We start from the raw sequence: 22,252 nt of genomic DNA, 5'->3' as shown, positions 1-22,252 counted from the left end.
GTCACATCCACAGCTGGGTATTGTTTTTGCTTTGGCTCCATTTCTTCATTCTTTCTGGAGTTATTTCTCCACTGATCTCCAGTAGCATATTGGGCACCTACTAACCTGGGGAGTTTTTCTTTCAGTATCCTATCATTTTGCCTTTTCATACTATTCATGGGGTTCTCAAGGCAAGAACACTGAAGTTGTTTGCCATTCCCTTCTCCAGTGGACCACATTCTGTCAGATCTCTCCACCATGACCCACCCATCTTGAGTTGCCCCACAGGCATGGCTTAGTTTCATTGAGTTAGACAAGGCTGTGGTCCTAGTGTGATTAGATTGACTAGTTTGAGTATGGTTTCAGTGTGTCTGCCCTCTGATGCCCTCTTGCAACACCTATCGTCTTACTCGGGTTTCTCTTACCTTGAGCATGGAGTATCTCTTCATGGCTGCTCCAGCAAAGTGCAGCCAATGCTCCTTACCTTGGACGAGGGGTATCTCGTCACCGCCACCCTTCCTAACCTTCAACATGGGATAGCTCCTGTAGGCCCTCCTGCGCCAGCGCAGCCACGGCTCCTTGGACGTGGGGTTGCTCCTCCCACCTGCCGCCCTTGGCCTCGGGCGTGGGGGCGTGGGGTAGTTTCTAAACACTACAAAGTAGTAACAATTCTAAAACCAGGTTATCCATCCTAGGGAATATTTGATCACCAACTTTGAATAGAACCCTCAAGAAAGGAGCATTCAATTTTCTTTACTTAGATGTAAAACAAGTTTTCTGTGTATATAAGTGATTGACTGGATACTTGCAAATACATGTTTTTTTCCCTCCATAATTTTCTAAAATTAATACTTAGAATTTTTCTCTTTCAAAAACATCACTGAGAGACAACACTCAAATAAGTGTGTGATATTAGTAATGCATGCATGTGTACTCTACATTCCAGAGATGATTGTATTAGGTATAAGTTACTCAGTGATTTCCTACTGAGAAAACAATGGAAAATCAATGAAGTCATGATATTTGACTCAGCAAGATAAGGTAAACTGATATTTGTGAGATTCTTCAACAGTGAAAGTGAACAAGCAGCAGTGAAAGCTGAAACAAGCTGAAAAGTAGAAATAGAGGCCAAATGGAAATTAGAAAACCACTGAGAGTTGACTTGGTGTTAATAAGCTAGAACTACTCTGTCATCTGCATTTAACTGGGGAGAAACAATGAATATTAAATCCATCGGTACTTGGAGTAGTGATTAAAATTTTTGTTTGAATTTATTTCCTGAAAGAACTTATTTTTGTCAAAGAATTGCATTTTTATTTTATTTTGCTGAGTTTATTTTTATTTTACACATTACTGTTCTTTCACTACCCAAACATTCTTTCTGCCTCTGTCCCACCTCCAATCCTTGTCTTCTATCCTTTTTCCTTTGTTCCTTCCCTCCCTGAATTCCTTCTTCCTTATTCCTTTGCATTTCCTTTCCTTTTAACATCTTGATGTGATAAGAAATCTAGAGAAACCACATTTATTGGTTTCCCCTGTAACACATCAGAAAATCAATGCTGCAATTTCCCCCCAGCAAGCATGTATGCTAATACCTTGGAGCAAACTTTATTTTCTCCAAGAAGACCCACTATGCTATGTGAGACCATGGGAAAAGCAGAAATTTGGCTCATCAGAACCTATTGGGATTTTGAATTTCCTTGCCCATACTTACCGAATTTTGAGTTTGTAGGAGGTTTGTATTGTAAATCTGCCAAACCATTACCTCGGTGAACTCGGTGAAGATCGCTCAGTCACGTCCGACTCTTTGCGACCCCATGGACTGTAGCCTACCAGGCTCCTCTGTCCATGGTATTTTCCAGGCAATAGTACTGGAGTGGATTGCCATTTCCTTCTCCAGGGAACTTCCCGACCCAGGGATGGAAGCTGGGTCTCCCACATTGTAGACAGACGCTTAACCGTCTGAGCCACCAGGGAAGTCATTTCCTAAGGTAAGTCTATTACAGTAAAGGGATTTTTTTGTGTGTGTCTTTTATGATAAAATCTTTATTGTCCTTTAAAGTTTATGTTTCAATAACAGAGATGTGCTGCTGAATGTCTTTAGTTTACTACTCCAAATATATTTTCAAAACCACTGGGGTCTCATATGAATGTTGTTACATTTTTTTTTTCCCTTTACATTGATATTTAAGCAGAAGAATGAAGTCTTCCAAGTGACATGTTAAAAAATATAAGTGTGTTCATATATTTACAGATATTGGATTGAAAGAACCTTGGAAATCACTAAGGAGCCTGCTGTAGTCTTCCTAACAAGCATGATGGACTTATGAATAGGGGTATTTATTATGATCAGCTGAGTGATAAGTTGCTTTAGTGAGTCTTGAGCAGACTCTTACTACAGACTTTGGTCAGTAAGAAGGTTATGTGTTGCTGGAAGACATGAAATCAGACAGGGCTTCTTGGAGAGCAATGGACTTTAGTCAGCCAGGAGAGAATTAAAAAAAGTTTTCTGATATGACAATGAATTCAATTTCAAATTCACTTTAAGAAGTGAAAATAATTTTCTGGTGAAGATTTATAGAAACTGTCTGGTTAATACAAAGTTTCAGTTTCATCAGAGAGCATAAGAAATAAATCGGGAGTCATCAACATAAATTAGAAACCATAAAACTGAGAAACCTAAATGTTGAATTGGTTCTTTATGGCCATAATAGTGGGTATTTTAGGGTGAAAAAGAAAATCATATATCCATATTTCAATGTTATTAAAGAATAAATATGAGCTGCCAGAAATATTGGAAGGAAACATTTAGAAGTAAAAGGAAATAAGAGGTAAACATAGAAAGAATATTGTACTATATCAATAGGCAGTGAGGGGACAGATATTCATTAACCTGGGTGTAAGTGATCTGGTAAAGGATCTGCCCATGATATGGGAAACCTCAGTTCAATTCCTGGGTCTGGAATATCCCCTGGAGCAGAGATAGGCTCCAGTATTGAGCTTTCCTGGTGGTGCAGATGCTAAAGAATCTGCCTGCAATGTGGGAGACCTGGGTTCAATCCCTGAGTTGGGAAAATCCCCTGGAGGATGACATGGCAACCCACTCCAGTATTATTGCATGGAGAATCCTCATGGACAGAGGAGTCTGGTGGGCTGAAGTCCATGGGGTCACAAAGTTGCTCACATGAGTGAGCAACTAAGCACAGCACAGCACAGGTAAATGAGCATAATCTCTGTAGGAGATAGCAGGTTAAGAGGTATTCCCCGGAGAGTTCATCATTTTTGTTAAGGGTAACATTGATACTGAAGTTTAAATTTTCACTTCATTTGGAGGAGAACAGATGCATATATGTGTGTGGCCGAGTCCCTTTTTGCCCACCTGAAAATGTAACAATATTTTTGGTCTGCTATACTGAAATATAAAATAAGACATTAAAAATTGTTTTAAATGAAATTTGTTAATTACAAATTGGCACTTACTAAGAGCATTGCCAATGACTGAACAACAAGGCATTTGCCATCTGCCTCTACTGAGATTGAACCCCATGCTGCTATAGCTGTTGATCTTCAACAATCCCTGAGGGAGTTCAGGATGGACTGAGGCACCCTGTGCTCCAGGGAATCTGGTGGGACAAGTCTTTAGATAGTTGGATGTTTTTAGGAACAGATTTTATGATCTCAATCCTTACATCTCCTCATAGCTAGAGAAGCACTAAATCCCTCCATGGTGACATCAGACCCTCTTGACTAACAAAAAACCTTTTGTAAATTGGGTACTTCATGATATTGAAGTCCCCCTTCACCAAAACCTTATATATTGACTTTCCCCTACTGCTGCTTTGGAGCAGTCTCTCAGAGGTCTCTGAGATGCTACCTCCCGGGCTGCAGTCCTCATTTTGCCCCAAATAAAACTTAACTCTCAAGTTGTACATCTTTTTTAGTCGACAAATTTCACTTCAGGATTCTGAATATGTTTTCATACCAATCAAGTTATAGCTGAAGACAAGCTCTATTGACTGTTATTACTGGAGGTAATAATACATTATCTTAAATAGTGAAAGGAACAGAAAGAGACATGACGTATTCCATGGCTCACCAGATAATACCATGCCACACAATTACATTTATCCTTCCACCCCCAACTTTTCACATACAATTTCAGAAAAATAACAGACATGCTTCATAAGAGCGGGAAATTATTCTATTCTAAACCCAATTATTAATATAGATACTGGAGTAATATGAATACCAATCACGGCTTATGTCTCTGATGAAAAAATTATACCAGTCACAGAATAGAAAAGAACTACGAGTTAAATCAAAACTCCTAATGAAACATGGTTTAAGTGTGTAACTCTTAATATATCTGTGTGTGTGTAATTTTTTTTTTTTTTCAATCACTGTTTAGGGAAATGAGTCAAAATGGTAAAACACCAATTCCTAGGATATCAGATATTCTCTTAACATTAGCTAAGCTAAAAATAGCAGTCTACATTTGTTTATGGCACTGTCCTTCCCCTGGTAATTTTACTAGCTTTAAATTGAGAAATATCATTAATTGTAGGGTGACTACAAATATTTACAAAGAAATAACACATCTTGAGAGGGTGACATTCACATATACTCCATTTCTTAAAAGATCCTTTTTAGCCCTATTAATAAGTGAAGCAATAAAGGTGAGTAAAGTATCCTGAACTAATAACAGGAAGTTAGAACAAGTTATTTAAAATATATTGCCTATAAACTGGTATGCTACAAATTTTAAAAGTCTAGTTTGAAACCCTTCTTGGGCTTCCTTACAAAGAATATCTTTATAAATTTGCAAACAGGTCTGTTGGTTCATAAAATTAATTTTGAGAGGTGGGTGGCTCCAACAATAAAGAATCTGCCTGCAATGCAGAAGACCTGGGTTTGATCCCTGGATCAGGAAGATCCCCCGGAGAAGGGAGTGGCAACCCACTCCAATATTCTTGCCTGGAGAATTCCATGGACAGAGGAGTTTGACAGGCTACAGCCCATGAGCTTGCAAGAATTAGACACAATTGAGTGACTAACACACACACCATGAGAACATCTGGCTCTTATCACTTATTCATTTTGGGTAATGATTTGGTTCCATGTCTTTAGGTGTAATCACTCATTATATACTTAAGCCATCATTTTCAGAAACACATTTCCTCTTAATCAGACTAGATGGCTCTAGGCGGCAGGAGACAGACTCAGTCTAACAGGGTCTCTCACAAATCTCTCAAGTCTGCCTATCTGGAGGTATAGAAGAGCCTCTTCCCACTAGGATCCTGCACTTGTGTAACAGAGAGAAATTTATCCCTGCAGGAAATGGAAGAATTTGTTCAAAGTTCAGGCGAATATAGTATTGTGATGTTTCCTCTGGGGTCAGTGGTCACATACTTCACGGAAGAAAAGGCCAATCGCATTGCCTCAGGCCTCGCCCAGATTCTAGAGAAGGTTAGTTCAAACTCCAATCCTTGTGAGTAGCCACTTTACAAACTGGAGAAAATGTGTAGCTAAGAGTACTCTTTTCAGATGAAAGTTGTAACTCATCCTTTACTGAGCAGAACTAGTACCACCTTTAAGTAAAAATGTCTCAAAACATTTAAATGTATATGGGGCACATTTTACCATTTGCCTCCTGAGTCTTCACATTACTATGAAAATACATCTTTTAGGAAATCACTTATTTTCAATAAAAAAGAGATGAAAATGTTAAGATTCTAGTAACTTTTTATTGTTTGAAATCTTATGACTTGTACTGATTCTTTCCAAAAGTTCACAGAGGTGTCAGCTCCAAGGTCCAGGAAAAGAGAGGTAACACATAGAGAGCAATCACACTCAAGAATATTCTTTATATCACTAGGCTTTATTAAGACTTAAAGTGTAGTTGGTTTAGAAATAGAAGCCTAATCTTTCTAAGTTGAATTTTCTATAGTTAGAACAATTAAAATCCTAATGCAATTGAAGAAGGAATTCATAGGGCCTGGACTTCATCTTAGGCGTGTTCATGCTGATCACGCTCGGCCACCCTTCCAATAGACTCTGAACTCTGTGTTTAGTGCCTATGAAAACAACAACAGAAGGATAAGACCCCCTCCAGACAGGGGAACCTTGAAGATCATATCTAGGTTACTCATCGCCTAAGAGAAAACACACTAATCACCCCTTCCTCCAGACAGGCCATAAATTTTTCTGTATCTATCGGAGTGTAACCTCGGGCTTATTGATTATTGGCTAATTGTTTGACTGTTTGAGCACATGAGCACATAGCACGTGAATCATGGGGTTATTGGGATTGTATTTTCCTTGATTTATGTAAGTCTCAAGAAATTTGGGGTGGTGGGTTCAGACATGTGCACATGGGGTATAAAAGATTTTCACAAATGCTGGTCGGGGCCCTTGGCTAAGAGGAGACTCTGCCTTGGGCCCGCTGGTGAAATAAACTGCACTCCACTATCTGCATTATCCTTCTGAGTGAGTTTTTTTCCCAGAATGCGTGGCTACAACACTATTGTCAAACGGTGTATATTTTCTTCTTTATTGCATTCGATTAACTTTGTTTATTTTAGATTTCTACTCTTCATATATTCCCATTCACGAAATACCCTGTCTTTATATTTTCACTTCCCTGGTGGCTCAGATGGTAAAAGCACTTGTTTGCAATGCAGAAGACCCAGGTTCGATCCCTTGGTTGGGAAGATCCCCTGGAGAAGGAAATGGCAACCCACTCCAGTACTCTTGCCTGGAAAATTCCATGGATGGAAGATAGATGGATGGAGGATACAGACCATGGGGTCACAAAGAGTCGGACATGACTGAGTGACTTAACTTTCACTTTCATATAAAACTCTATAATTGTACTAATTAGGCCTGTTAAAACTCTGTATTTTTAATTTTAGCTGTTCTATTAAAAAGTTTGCTACCTATTAGTATTTAATCTGAAATTCTTCATGCAGAGTTTCAAAAAGAAAAAATTACATAACAAAAAATTAGCATCCTAATGAAAAGTTGTTGGTGAACCACGAAAGATGCTGGGATTCTTGGCCTCCAGATAAGAATTCAATCCGGGGCCAGGGATGAAGCTTAATCGCTCAGAGCTTTTGTGTAATGAAGTTTTATTAAAGTATAAAAGAGATAGAGAAAACTTCTGACATAGACATCAGAAGGGGGCAGAAATAGTGCCCCTCTGCTGGTGTTTAGCCAGATGTTATATAGCTACTAGCAGTCAGCTAATTAGAGAAAAGTAATGTCTCAAAACTCAGAGACTGGCACCAGTCCCCTCACCCACAACATGCATTTTGTGATAATATTGGCACCAGGTGAGTCATCTGGGGTCATAAAACAATTGACATGAATCTTGAAGAAAGGCAGGTTTCCAAGTAAATATACAGTTCCATTAACATAGATTAGGAGAACAATGTATGAGTAAAACATACTGGTTTGTCAAGTTTGTTCTGAGTCTTAGGGGAACCCACTTGAAGACAAGAGTCTAGGGTAAATACATAGTTCGTTAACATAGCTTAAGACAAACATTTCCAAACAAGAATTAAGAATAACACATTGGTTAGCTCAAGGTTTGAGAAAAGTGAAGTTCAGCTGGAGCCAGGTGTCATCATGGCAACACAGATTTTCAAAAGAAACCTCTTTTTAAATTTATATGGAGAAGCAGAAAAAATCTAACACTTGTATGTTTCCTCCTTCCACTTAAAGTGAAAGTGAAGTCACTCAGTCCTGTCCGACTCTTTGGGACCCCATGGACTGTAGTCCCAGGCTCCTCTGTCCATGGGAATTTCCAGGCAAGAATACTGGAGTGAGTTGCCATTTCCTTCTCCAGGGGATCTTCCTGACCCAGGGATTGAACCTGGGTTTCCCACTTTGTAGGCAGACACTTGTACCGTCTGGCCACCAGGGAAGTCAGTCCTGCCACTTAAGAGAGAGATAAAATATGTCTGACACTTGTAGACTATTTCCTCCGTTTAGAGACCTCTAACCTTCCTGCCTGTTACCCTCTTACTAACAAGCTACTTCACTAAATAATAGAGTATAAGCAAATCCTGTATCTCACCCCCCCTTAAAAACCAAACTGACAGTATCTATACAATATTGAAATGGGCTAGAATAGTATGATTTAAGAAAACTAACAAAGAATTGTTTTAACAGCTTTTCTTCAGTTCAGTTCAGCCGCTCAGTCATGTCGGACTCTTTGCCACCCCATGAATCGCAGCGCGCCAGGTCTCCCTGTCCATCACCAACTCCCGGAGTTCACACAGACTCACGTCCATCGAGTCAGTGATGCCATCCAGCCATCTCATCCTCTGTCGTCCCCTTCTCCTCCTGCCCCCAATCCCTCCCAGCATCAGAGTCTTTTCCAATGAGTCAACTCATCTCATGAGGTGGCCAAAGTACTGGAGTTTCAGCTTTAGCATCATTCCTTCCAAAGAAATCCCAGGGCTGATCTCCTTTAGAATGGACTGGTTGGATCTCCTTGCAGTCCAAGGGACTCTCAAGAGTCGTCTCCAACACCACAGTTCAAAAGCATCAATTCTTCGGGGCTCAGCCTTCTTCACAGTCCAACTCTCACATGTATACATGACCACTGGAAAAACCATAGCCTTGACTAGACGGACCTTTGTTGGCAAAGTAATGTCTCTGCTTTTCAATATGCTATCTAGGTTGGTCACAACTTTTCTTCCAAGGAGTAAGCGTCTTTTAATTTCACAGCTTAAGTCCCCATAAACAGACTTATTAAAATAAGCTTTACCTCTAGTGATTTAAGAAGCACAGATTCAATAAATGATTCAAATATCTTTAAAAAAAAAGAGAGAGAGAGACAGAAGAGAGAGCGAGAGAAAGATAGAAAACAGGAGAGAAAAAGAAAGGAAGGAAGGAAGTGAGGGAAGGGAAAAACACAGCAAATCAGTCAAAAACCAGACAATAAAAATTTAAAGCTAATTATGTTTTTGGAAAACATTACATTTGAAACTTAAGAGTTCAGATGCCCTCATGACAAGTAAATTTACATAGTAATATTTGTTTTAATGCCTTTTAACACTCACCTTCTGTCTAAACTCATCCTGTGTATTTTCTATTTTTCACTTACAGTGCCACTTTCCAAAAACCTTCAAAAAAAAGAAAAGACAAATAGTTTTACTTAATCTCAATGTTTGCAAACTACCTCTTTTGTATTGATATGTTCCTCTTCAACTTTTAGCTCTCAAACTAAATGGCTCAGACGGTTAAGTGTCTGTCTGCAATGCAGGAGACCCAGGTTAGATCCCTAGGTTGGGAAGATCCCCTAGAGAAGGAAATGGCAGCCCACTCCAGTATTCTTGCCTGGAAAATCCCATGGACAGAGAAGCGTGGTAGGCTTCTCTGTCCATGGGGTCGCAAAGAGTTATACACGATTGAGCGACTTCACTGTCACTTTCACTTTCACTTTCTCAACTATCATAGAAAGTAGGACCAGCTACAAGTATATATGAATGGGGTTACCCACACAGAAGAAATGCAGGTGTGTGTGCCACCTGCCGGTCATTCAGGGCAGAGCAGGGTGAATTTAGAGGACATGCGTGCCTCTCACCCTACTGGCTGAGATGTTAAGTCCCTTTGTCTGTCAACGCCCCCAGATACTTTGCTGATGGCACTAGTGATGCTCTGCTCCAGCCATGCCTGCTTTCCTGTCTGGGACATGCCTCACTTCTTGGAGCCACTACATGTGGAATAAATGAGTCAGCATTTTAGGCGACTATAGTGAGAAAAAAAAAAAAAAAAATCACCTTTATCCCTTCTCATCAGATTTTCCTCCACTGGATATTCATCCTGTTAGGCACAGAGAACTGCAGCTCTGCTTAGAATAAACTCCTACTTGATAAAGTACTATGCTATCTTGATCATAATCACAAATTAAACTAAAGAATAAATGGGGAAACAGTGGAAACAAGTGTCAGATTTTATTTTTGGGGGCTCCAAAATCACGGCAGATGGTGATTGCAGCCATGAACTTAAAAGATACTTACTCCTTGGAAGGAAAGTTATGACTGACTTAGATAGCATGTTCAAAAGCAGAGACATTACTTGCCAACAAAGGTCCATCTAGTTAAGGCTATGGTTTTTCCAGTGGTCATGTATGGTGTGAGAGTTGGATTGTGAAGAAAGCTGAGTGCAGAAGAATTGATGCTTTTGAACTGTGGTGTTGGAGAAGACTCTTGAGAGTCCCTTGGACTGCAAGGAGATCCAACCAGTCCATTCTAAAGGAGATTGGTCCTGGGTGTTCTTGGAAGGAATGATGCTAAAGCTGAAACTCCAGTACTTTGGCCATGTCATGCAAAGAGTTGACTCATTGGAAAAGACTCTGATGCTGGGAAGGATTGGGGGCAGGAGGAGAAGGGGATGACAGAGGATGAGATGGCTGGATGGCATCACTGACTTGATGGACGTAAGTTTGAGTGAACTCCGGGAGTTGGTGATGGACAGGGAGGCCTCGCGTGCTGCAATTCATGGGGTTGCAAAGAGTCAGACATGACTGAGCTACTGAACTGAACTGAAAATGAAAGTGAAAAATATTTCGTATTGTCCCATTTGGGAATTGAAGTACAGAGTCGACTCTAAGAAAGCAGGGGCTATCTGAAGCTGTGGAATACAACTGTCATTTTTTTGTTGCTTATCAGGGAAGGAATAAAACTGTGCTTTTCTTTCATTTAGAAATTCCTCTCAAAATATAAAGGAATAAGGAAGAAATTTATGCTCATGACCCTCTCTATTCAATTGTATTTTTATGCACAAGAGAGTAATTGGCATTCATACCAGTTATAAAATAGCTGAAAATATCTTTTATTACCTCCTATTGTTTCCTAATCTGATCTTTGAGGTGTTATTCAACTCTCAAGTTCTCACTTTACTTAAACTCTCTTCTTTTGAATTATGTGTAATGTCTAATTACATTGTAAGTCCATCATTTTTGTGTATTTTTCCCTAATGTTGTTCAAGTTGTTAAGTCACATTTTTCATCTTGGTTTCAGTGTTTGCTCCAAATGTGAATACATACCATATTTTAAAATGTATTTCCAGGTTATCTCAGACTCAATTGTTTTTATTCAGACACAAAACTCGGAGCATAGTTATAACATTCAATGCACATTACTGAAACATGAACGTCAGGAGGTAGGAGAGAAGGTACACTCAATGAAATATTGTGCAGCTTTTCTAGAGGAGCTAGTCTGTGAAAACCATCTGTTAAAAGCCCTGCTACTGCTACTGCTGCTAAGTCACTTCAGTCGTGTCTGACTCCATGCGACCCCAGAGACAGCAGCCCACCAGGCTCCCCCATCCCTGGGATTCTCCAGGCAAGAACACTGGAGTGGGTTGCCATTTCCTTCTCCAATGCATGAAAGTGAAAAGTGAAAGGGAAGTCGCTCAGTCGTGTCCGACTCTTCGCGACCCCATGGACTGCAGCCTACCAGGCTCCCCCATTCATGGGATTTTCCAGGCAAGAGTACTGGAGTGGGGTGCCATTGCCTTCTCCAGTTAAAAGCCCTAGAGACAAGCTTTTCTAGACAAAGAAGTCAATGTATTCATTTCCAAAGGAAAGACACTCAATATTTGCCATGTATGCATTCTGAAAAGTCACCCTTGTGGTCCATTTTCCACTCCCACCCATATTCCAGTCCAAAGATTTTTGTTTAGATACATATTCAAGTCATAATTTTCATGACATTGTAAATTTCATCAAGAGCAAGGGAGGGGAAAGGGAGTTAAGAAGCTTCAGCAGGCCTTGCTATGATACTTTGTTTCTCAGAAATGATTATCTTGATGTCTAATTGTTTTGCTATTACCAAGTTGTTAATTGTTGATAATTTAGTTCTTTTACTAAATATCAAATTGGTAAACTCTATAATTTTGAAAAATTCTACTTCTCTTTATTAAAGGCTTATAATTTTATTGATTTGGGAGCATTGCTGTAAAAATTATAAATACACTTAGAATATTCCAAGAAAACACTTGAAATTGTTTATTTTACAATGCCTTAACATGAATCCTAAACTTAATTCTAAGTCTGAAATTATCTGAGTATAAAAATGTTTAGTGTACAGTGTGTATATATAATATATTTATATTCCATTCTTTTATTTAAAAGAATTAAGGAATACAAGGATTATACTTAAATACATACATATAGCAACTTTGATTACTCATAATATTCTAACATAACAATCATAAAGAAGTAGGGTTCTAAAGAGAAATTAAGGAAACAATTCCATTCACCATTGCAACGGAAAGAATAAAATACTTAGGAATATATCTACCTAAAGAAACTAAAGACCTATATATAGAAAACTATAAAACACTGGTGAAAGAAATCAAAGAGGACACTAATAGATGGAGAAATATACCATGTTCATGGATTGGAAGAATCAATATAGTGAAAATGAGTACACTACCCAAAGCAATTTATAGATTCAATGCAATCCCTATCAAGCTACCAATGGTATTCTTCACAGAGCTAGAGCAAATAATTTCACAATTTGTATGGAGATACAAAAAAAACCTCAAACAGCCAAAGCTATCTTGAGAAAGAAGAATGGAACTGGAGGAATCAATCTACCTGACTTTAGGCTCTACTACAAAGCCACAGTTACCAAGACAGTATGGTACTGGCACAAAGACAGAAATATTGATCAATGGAGCAAAATAGAAAGCCCAGAGATAAATCCACGCACATATGGACACCTTATCTTTGACAAAGGAGGCAAGAATATACAATGGATTAAAGACAATCTTTTTAACAAGTGGTGCTGGGAAAACTGGTCAACCACTTGTAAAAGAATGAAACTAGAACACTTTCTAACACCATACACAAAAATAAACTCAAAATGGATTAAAGATCTAAATGTAAGACCAGAAACTATAAAACTCCTAGAGGAGAACATAGGCAAAACACTCTCTGACATAACATCACAGCAGGATCCTCTATGACCCACCTCCCAGAATATTGGAAATAAAAGCAAAAATAAACAAATGGGACCTAATTAACCTTAAAAGCTTCTGCACATCAAAGGAAACTATTAGCAAGGTGAAAAGGCAGCCTTCAGAATGGGAGAAAATAATATCAAATGAAGCAACTGACAAACAACTAATCTCAAAAATATACAAGCAACTCCTACAGCTCAACTCCAGAACAATAAATGACCCAATCAAAAAATGGGCCAAAGAACTAAATAGACATTTCTGCAAAGAAGACATACAGATGGCTAACAAACACATGAAAAGATGCTCAACATCACTCATTATCAGAGAAATGCAAATCAAAACCACTATGAGGTACCATTTCACGCCAGTGAGAATGGCTGTGATCCAAAAGTCCACAAGCAATAAATGCTGGAGAGGGTGTGGAGAAAAGGGAACCCTCTTACACTGTTGATGGGCATGCAAACTAGTACAGCCACTATGGAGGACAGTGTGGAGATTCCTTAAAAAACTGGAAATAGACCTGCCTTATGATCCAGCAATCCCACTGCTGGGCATACACACTGAGGAAACCAGAAGGGAAAGAGACACGTGTACCCCAATGTTCATTGCAGCACTGTTTATAATAGCCAGGACATGGAAGCAACCTAGATGTCCATCAGCAGATGAATGGATAAGAAAGCAGTGGTACATATACACAATGGAGTATTACTCAGCCATTAAAAAGAATACATTTGAATCAGTTCTAATGAGGTGGATGAAACTGGAGCCTATTATACAGAGTGAAGTAAGCCTGAAAGAAAAACACCAATACAGTATACTAACGCATATATATGGAATTTAGAAAGATGGTAACAATAACCCTGTGTACGAGACAGCAAAAGAGACACTGATGTATAGATCAGTCTTATGGACTCTGTGGGAGAGGGAGAGGGTGGGGAGATTTGGGAGAATGGCATTGAAACACGTATAATATCATGTAGGAAACGAGTCGCCAGTCCAGGTTCGATGCATGATACTGGATGCTTGGGGCTGGTGCACTGGGACGACCCAGAGGGAGGGTATGGGGAGGGAGGAGGGAGGAGGGTTCAGGATGAGGAACACAGGTATACCTGTGGCGGATTCATTTCGATATTTGGCAAAACAAATACAATATTGTAAAGTTTAAAAATAAAATAAAATTTAAAAAAAAAGGAAGTAGGGTTCTGCTGTATTGTTCAGTCGCTAAGTCATGTCCCACTCTTGACCCCATGGACTACAGCATGGGGCTCCTCTGTCCTTCATTATCTCCTGGAGTTTGCTCAGATTCATGTCCATTGAGTAGGTGATACTATCTAATAATTTCATCTTCTGTAGCCCCCTTCTCCTCCTGCCCTCAATCTTTCCCAGCATCAGGGTCTTTTCCATTGAGTCAGCTTTTTGCATCAGGTGGCCAAAGTATTGGAGCTTCAGCTTCAGTATCAATTCTTCCAATGACTATTCAGAATTGATTTCCTTTAGGATTGACTGGTTTGATCTCCTTGCTGTATAAGGGACTCTCAAGAGTCTTCTCCACCACCACAGTTCAAAAGCATCAATTTTTTGGTGCTAAGCTTTATTTATGGTCCAACTCTCACATCTATACATGACTACTGGAAAAATCACAGTTTGACTAAATGGATCTTTGTCGGGAAAGGTAATATCTCTGCTTTTTAATATGTCTAGGTTTGTCATAGCTTTTCTTCCAAGGAGCAATTGTCTTTTACTTTCATGTCTGTACTCACCAACTGCAGTGATTTTGAAACCCAAGAAAATAAAGTTTCTCACTGTTTCCATTGTTTCATCACCTATTTGCCATGAATTGATGGGACCAGATCTTCCCTTGGGCTTCCCTTGTAGCTCAGCTGGTAAAGAATCTGCCTGTAATGCAGGAGACCTGGGTTTGATCCCTGGGTTGGGAAGATCCCCTAGAGAAGGGAAAGCCTATCCACTCCAGTGTTCTGGCCTGGAGAATCCTATGTGTCGCAAAGAGTTGAACACAAACTGAGCAACTTTCACTTTGATATGTCTTCCTGATGGGACCGTATGACATGATCTTAGTTTTCTGAATGTTGAGTTTTAAGCCAACTCTTTCACTCCCTTCTTTCACTTTCATCAAGAGGTTCATTAGTTCCTCTTCATTTTCTGCCATAAAGGTGGTGTCATTTGCATGTCTGAGGTTATTGATATTTCTCCGGGCAATCTTGATTCCAGCTTGTGCTTCATCCAGCCCAGCATTTTGCATGACGTACTCTGCATAGAAGTTGAATAAGCATGGTGACAATATACATCCTTGACCTATTCCATTCCCAATTTGGAACATGTCCATTTTTTCCATGTCTGGTTCTAACTGCTACTTCTTGTCTTGCATACAGATTTCTCAGGAGGCAGGTAAGATGGTCTGATATTCCCATTTCTTTAAGAGTTTTGCACAGTTTGTTGTGATCCACACAATTCATTACTTTAGCACAGTTAATGAAGCAGAAGTTTTTCTGGAATTCTCTTTCTTTTCCTATGATCCAATGGATGTTGGCAATTTGAATTCTGATTCCTCTGCCTTTTCCAGATCCAGCTTGTACATTTGGAAATTCTCGGTTCACATACTGCTAAAGCCTAGCCTGAAGGATTTTGAGCATAAACTTGCTGGCATGTGAAATGAGCAGACTTGTTTGGTAGTTTGAACATTCTTTGGCATTGCTCTTCTTTGGGATTAAAATGAAAACTGACCATTTCCAATCCTATGGCCACTGCCCAGTTTTCCAAATTTCCTGACATATTGAGTGCAGCATTTAATATTATCATCTCTTAGAATTTTAATTATCTCAGCTGGAATTCCATAACCTCCGGTAGTTTTGTTCATAGCAATGTTTCTTAAGGCCCACTTTATGGACTACATCACACTCCAGTATGTCCAGCTCTAAGTTAGTGACCACACCATTGTGATTATCCAGGTCATTAAGACCTTTTTTAATAGCTCTGTTTATTCTTGGCACCTCTTCTTAATCTCTTCTTCTTCTTTTAGGCCCCTATAATTTCTCTCCCTTATCATACCCATCCTTGAATGAAATGTTTCCTCAATATCTCCAATGTTTTTGAAGATATCTCTAGTCTTTCCCATTGTATTGTTTTATTTGCATTGTTCATTTAAGGAGGCCTTCTTATCTCTCCTTGCTATTCTCTGGAACTCTGCATTCAGTTGTCTATACCTTTTCCTTTCTCCCTTGCCTTTGCTTCTCTTCTTTCCTCAGCTATTGTAAAGCCTCCTCAGACAATCAATTTTCCTTCATGCATTTCTTTTTCTTGGTCACTATCTCCTGTACAATGTTATGTATTCTCATCCATGGTTCTTCAAGCACTCTGTCATCTGATCCAATCCCTTGAATCTATTCATCATTTCCACTGACTAATCATAAGGGATTTGACTTAAGTCATAGCTGAATGGCATAGTGGTTCCCCTACTGTCTTCAGTTTAAGTCTGAATTTTGCAATAAGGAGTTCATGATCTGAGACACAGTCAACTACATGTTTGCTTGTTTTTTGTTGCTGACTGTATAGAGCTTTTCCATGTTTGGCATTAAAGAACATATTCAATCTGATTTTGATATTGATCATCTGGTAATGTCCATGTGTAGAGTCATCTCTTGGGTTATTGATAATGGGGCTTTGCTATGACCAGTGTCTTCTCTTGACAAAATTCTGTTAGCCTTTGCCCTGCGTCATATTGTAATCCAAGCCCAGATTGCCTGTTATTTCAGGCAGCATAGTAGAATTAACAGTATGGTCTAGGTTGTTGCAGTATATTCTCTTTCAGTCTACTTTCTTCATCTTATATATGTACTTGAGTTTTAAAATAGTATTTGAGTTTAAAATAGTTTGTATAAATTTAAATGAATAATTTTTTATAATCTTCATTACACATTTACATTAGTATTGTGAAATGAAAATATCTAACTTCCATATTAATAAATAAGAATGTCACAGCCATCAGCAATTTCTGGCCTCCACATGAGAATGAGGACTCCCAAAACTGTGATCACATGGATGCTGCCACCCCCCACAGTGATTGCTGAGGAACTGGGAGAATGCAAGAAGCAAGGTGAACTAGGAAACAGAATTGGCCCAGAGAGTTGAGGTGCATACGAAAATAATGAATTCAAGGAGTCCAGAGGCTTGCACCTTCCCTTACATAGAATGCTAAATTCCTTAGTTTGATACCTGATCTTTGGTGTTCAGACTGCCTGCTCCCTTTATTGCAAATGTGTACACAGCCTGACTTCCCCTCCTGCCTCCTTGGAACAGTTTTCTCAGAGTTCCTTAGATGTTGTCTCCTGGGCTTGGAGTCCTAAACATGCCCACCAATTAAAATAGCTCTCTACTTTCAGGTTGTGACTCTATTTTTTAGTTGACAGTATTTAGTGGGAAATGTTTTGAGCTTTTGAGGCTTAATTTTCTCCTTCACTGTTTCTTTGCAAGTTAGTTCTTAATAACAGAGAGGTTCCTAAATTCAAATAAACCAGTATAAATGTTGCAAATATTAAAAATACTAATATGTTAACTAACTTCATTTTAAGATACTGCCTTTTTAAGTTTTAGAATTAAGTAGAACAATTTTGGAATTAATTAGAAATCAGTTTAGAATGTGTTTTTAATTTTTAGAATTTACTGCATAAATTATAAGTGACAGTTGGTTTCAAAAAATTAAGAAAATTTCATTATCTTATCATGATACTCAGTGTGCCTACCCTAAGTAAAATATGCATATTTGAAACACAGCTACAGAGATAGGTTCCTTGCAGTTATTTTTAGGCCACACCATACACTGTGGTCGAAGAAGGCGATGGCACCCCACTCCAGTACTCTTGCCTGGAGAATCCCAGGGACAGGGGAGCCTGGCGGGCTGCCATCTCTGGGGTCGCACAGAGTCGGACATGACTGAAGCGACTTAGCAGCAGCAGCAGCACATACTGTGGTGTGCAAGTAGCTTCTTCCCCAGCAATGGAGAAAAGCTTCGATCAGGAATCCAGTAAGTCATGCAGCTTTTCTTAATCTTAAAGCCTGTGGAAGAATGGTGTTACACAAGAAACACCTGGGCCACTTTGCAAGGCTGGTTTAAAGAGCACAGGAGAGAAAGTTACAAAAGGTCTGGACTACTGTAAAAGTTGCAAATATGTAGTTAAATCAATAAAGTTATAAAGGCAATTTTGTCATGTAACTTATTCAATATTAGAGAGACAATAAGCAATATCAAATATTTCTCTTGACCTTTGACAATAAAAATATCACAACTGACTTAATCCTTTCCTGTTGGAAGAGCTTGCTTTTCCTCTTCTGGATTCTACTGGCAAATATCCTGGTACTTTGAGTTGGTTTGTATGTCTTTAGACTTTAACCACTTCCTTAACAATGCAGCAGTCTGAGTATTGTAATTGATTCATTAAGTGCTGATATTAAAAACACAGCAAATTTTTTTAAAAATAGCAAAGTTTTTAAGAATTAGAGAGTTTAGATTTTTACAACTATGAAATTTTTAATAAACATCACATTTATTCCTATATATTTTAAATAAAAAATAGTTATCCTAAAAAAGTCCCTCAATTCAATGAAATAGATTTGTACCAGAGAAAAGTAATGCTATTTTCCTATATCATCTTAGAGGTAAAGTACCAAGACAGATGTGTTAATGAAAGTCTGATATAAAACAGTATGGGGTAAAGAAGACTAATCAAAAAATAAAATTTCTGGAAGAGGCATAGTTAGTGAATTCAGTTTAGTTTCAGTCGTTCAGTCGTGTCCGACTCTGCGACCCCATGGACTGCAGCACACCAGGCTTCCCTGTCCATCACCAACTCCCAGATCTTACCCAAACTCATGTCCATGGAGTCGGTGATGCCATTCAATTAGCACATAGTGTGATTTATTTATCAATTCTCAACAATAGATGGCAGTTAAGAGAAAAGTTTTGTGAAAAACCTGCCACATTGCAGCAAAGCAGGTTTTTTAAAAAATGAGTAATAAAAAATCTATATTTTATTAGACATGTCAAAAAATATCAGAACCATTTTTTTCCCCCAAGTCCTCTGTTAGATAATATTGAGAACCAGAAAAAAATCTTATTAATTTGTTGCAGGGTGATAAGATGTGACCAACTAAAGTAGTATACTTATTAAAGCACTTAGCTTGCTCAGTAAGACAAGACTCAAGACCTCACTTCACTATATGCAGCAATCTAAAGTTATGCCATAAAAAAATAAAATAATAAATTTATGTTATAAACCTTGTCAATCCTGACCTCTTCCTTACATTACAAAGTTCCCCTTGATATCACTTTCCAGGCCTCAACACCTTAAATATCTGCTCCTGATTTCCCTGTTCTGAGGCAATAGTAAAGCCTTGTCAAAATACTTCACACCCTTCCTGTTATGAATCAAATTAACTTTGCTTTGTTGATTTTTCTATTTCATGAGCTTATGACCATAGTACATGATAAATGGCTATGTTTGCTTTGTATCTCCTCCCATTGAGAGGTGGAGGCTGCTTCTCCACCTTTTGAATTTGGAACTGACTAATGACTTGTTCCAAAACTCAATAGCAGAAGCAGAAGTGACATTGCATAACTTCCAAACCCAGGAACTTCCAAACCCAAGTTCCAAACCCAAACTTCCAAACCCAAGTTCCAGGCCTAGAACTTTTATGCAAGCTGGTCTAGGATTCTGTTATCATGGGAAAAGTCCAAGGCTGTCTGCTTTAGAGGCCACAGGAAGGTGAGAATCAAGGATTATTGCTAACCTGCCAAACCACAGCCAAGAGAATGATGTCTTCTTGGATCACTCTCCCCCAGCTAAGCTGATGGCTAACTGTATAGTAAAGAATAAGTTCAGGAAATTAATAAAGATGGCATTTCCCTGAGCCCAGCCCTAATTGCTGATACAGAGGGTTATTAACAAATATTATGGTGCTATTTTAACTGTAAGTTTAGGATTGATTAATTATACAGCAATATATAACAGAGATATTATGATTTAAGGAAACCAATGCATATGTAATAACACTTTAAATAAACAAGCCTAAGAAATATTAACATAGTTGATCAATGTCAAATTAGAGCAAGGTCCAAAATCTCAAAGACTTCTAGGTTGCTTGTAGAAACTCTCAATAATGGTTGAAAAACATCCGTTAAGAAACTCATATTTCTATTTCCTCACCACTCTTAACAAAATATAAAATATGTTTAATTTATAATTCATATATTATGCATATACTACTGGAAGAGTTCAAGGATAAATATCAGAATGATGAGGACCATTGCTACCCTAAAATCATAATCATTTGACACATTTTTAGGCCTGAAAATTTTCCATTGACTAATGAAGAGACTGGGTCCTTCAGAAGAATGGTATAACATCCTGTGAAAGTGAAGTGAAAGTGTTAGTTGCTCAGTCATGTCCAACTTTTTGTGACCCCATGGACTGTAGCCCACCAGGCTCCTTTGTCCATGGGATTCTCCAGGCAAAAATACTGGAGTGGGTAGCCATTGTCTTCTCCAGAGGATCTTCCCAACCCAGAAATCAAACCTGAGTCTCCTGCATTGCCGACAGATTCTTTGCCCTCTGAGCTACCAGGGAATTCACAATAATATACTGTAGTCAACTGTCAGGCACTACTGGGATTCAAACCCTGGATCTCCTGTTTACTAGACAGGTTCTTTAGCTTGTACACTATGATGTTACCATCTGAGTCACCAAGGGCTTCCCTGGTGGCTCAGATGGTAACATCTTAGTAGGTGTACATGCTAATGATCCCTAATGATCCCTTCAGTTATTTCTCAAGAGGACAGTAGTATCACAGTCACAACCAAGGATTTTCTCAATTACCAAATGGGTAATTAAATAGATACACTTTGTTGTTGGGACAAACCCAAATTATATTCCTGACCTGTGGAAAAGAGTAGAAAAAGTCAAGTAGAATACTCTGTATTGGGTTTCTAGGGCTGCTATAACAAATTGCCACAAACTTGGTAGCTTACTCTAGTGTTTGTTGTTCAGTCGTGTCTGACTCTTTGTGACCTCATGGACTGTAGCCCACCAGGCTCCTCTGCCCATGGAATTCTTCTGCAAAAATACTGGAGTGGGTTGCCATTCCCTTCTCCAGGGAATCTTTCAGACCCGGGGATAGAACCTGCATATCCTGCCTCGCAGGCAGATGCTTTACCCTCTGAGCCACCAGGGAAGCCATGGCTCAGATGGTAAAGTATACTTTAACAGAAATTTCTTCTTTCACAGTTTTGGAAGCCAGAAATCTCAAATCAAGGTGTTGCCATGGTTCATTATGTTTTGAGTTTTTGAAAGAATCCATTCATTCTTGTCTGTTGACTACTGATAGTGCATGGTGTTCCTTGGCTCTGAGACACTGTTATTTCCCACCATAAACCATCCATCATAGAATAGGCATTAAGCAATAACATAGGCCAAATTACCCAGCCAGGTCACATCAGACAGCCTCTATCATGATCTACCCCAGTGACAGTCCCTAGAACAAATTAACAAAATGGCTGTGGTGATGGCAAGTGAAGCTTTACATGGGCCCCAATGTTTGGACTCCTATTTTCCAAACTCATGTAACTATGCCCTAACTGAGTGTCAGGAGGATCACATCTGCTAAAGATCTAATTAAACACTGAATTCCTAATGTGGCACCATAGTCTGAGTAGACCAACTGGATACTTGGCACCTACTTTCTAACTTGGATCTCTTTCACAGTGGCTATTTACCCTGATAGGAATAGTCACATATACTGGGAATGATTTTATTTTATTATCTGCATGAACTCAGCAAAATGGTTACATACCATTAACCTGACATTTTAGCAATTTCAGCAATTCATAAGACTGGGATACATAAAAGGGATGTGAGCCACTGGTTTTCTAATCCCATTAATTGAGTATATTATCCATTTCCCTTTTAGTGTTATTGGATCCCATATCAAATATTAGCTGATGTTATATTTGACACTTTTTTAAACTCTCAATTCTGTTCCATTGGTGTATGTGCGTGTTTTATGCCAGTGTCATACTGTTCTAATTATTATTGCATTGTGACATAATTTGAACAAGAAGTATAATGCCTCCAGCTTTGTTCTTCTTTCTCAGGATTGCTTCAACAATTCAGGGTGTTCTGTGGCCTATACAAATATTCAGATTTTTTTCTATTTGTTTAAACATGCTTTGTAATTAGTATATTAATTGCATTGAAAAAAGTCACCTTTGATTAGCATGGACATTTTG

The 22,252-nt window shown here is 38.7% G+C and overlaps 1 pseudogene; it reads left to right on the top strand.

Moving 5' to 3' along the window:
* Window positions 1-22,252, top strand: part of LOC129657105 (UDP-glucuronosyltransferase 2A3-like) — a 56,508-nt pseudogene that overhangs the window by 16,903 nt on the left and 17,353 nt on the right.

Source organism: Bubalus kerabau, chromosome 7 (genome assembly GCF_029407905.1).
Source record: "Bubalus kerabau isolate K-KA32 ecotype Philippines breed swamp buffalo chromosome 7, PCC_UOA_SB_1v2, whole genome shotgun sequence".
Taxonomy (NCBI): Eukaryota; Metazoa; Chordata; class Mammalia; order Artiodactyla; family Bovidae; genus Bubalus; species Bubalus kerabau.
Note: the sequence above shows the minus strand (reverse complement) of the source record. Positions and strands in the feature narration are given on the sequence as shown.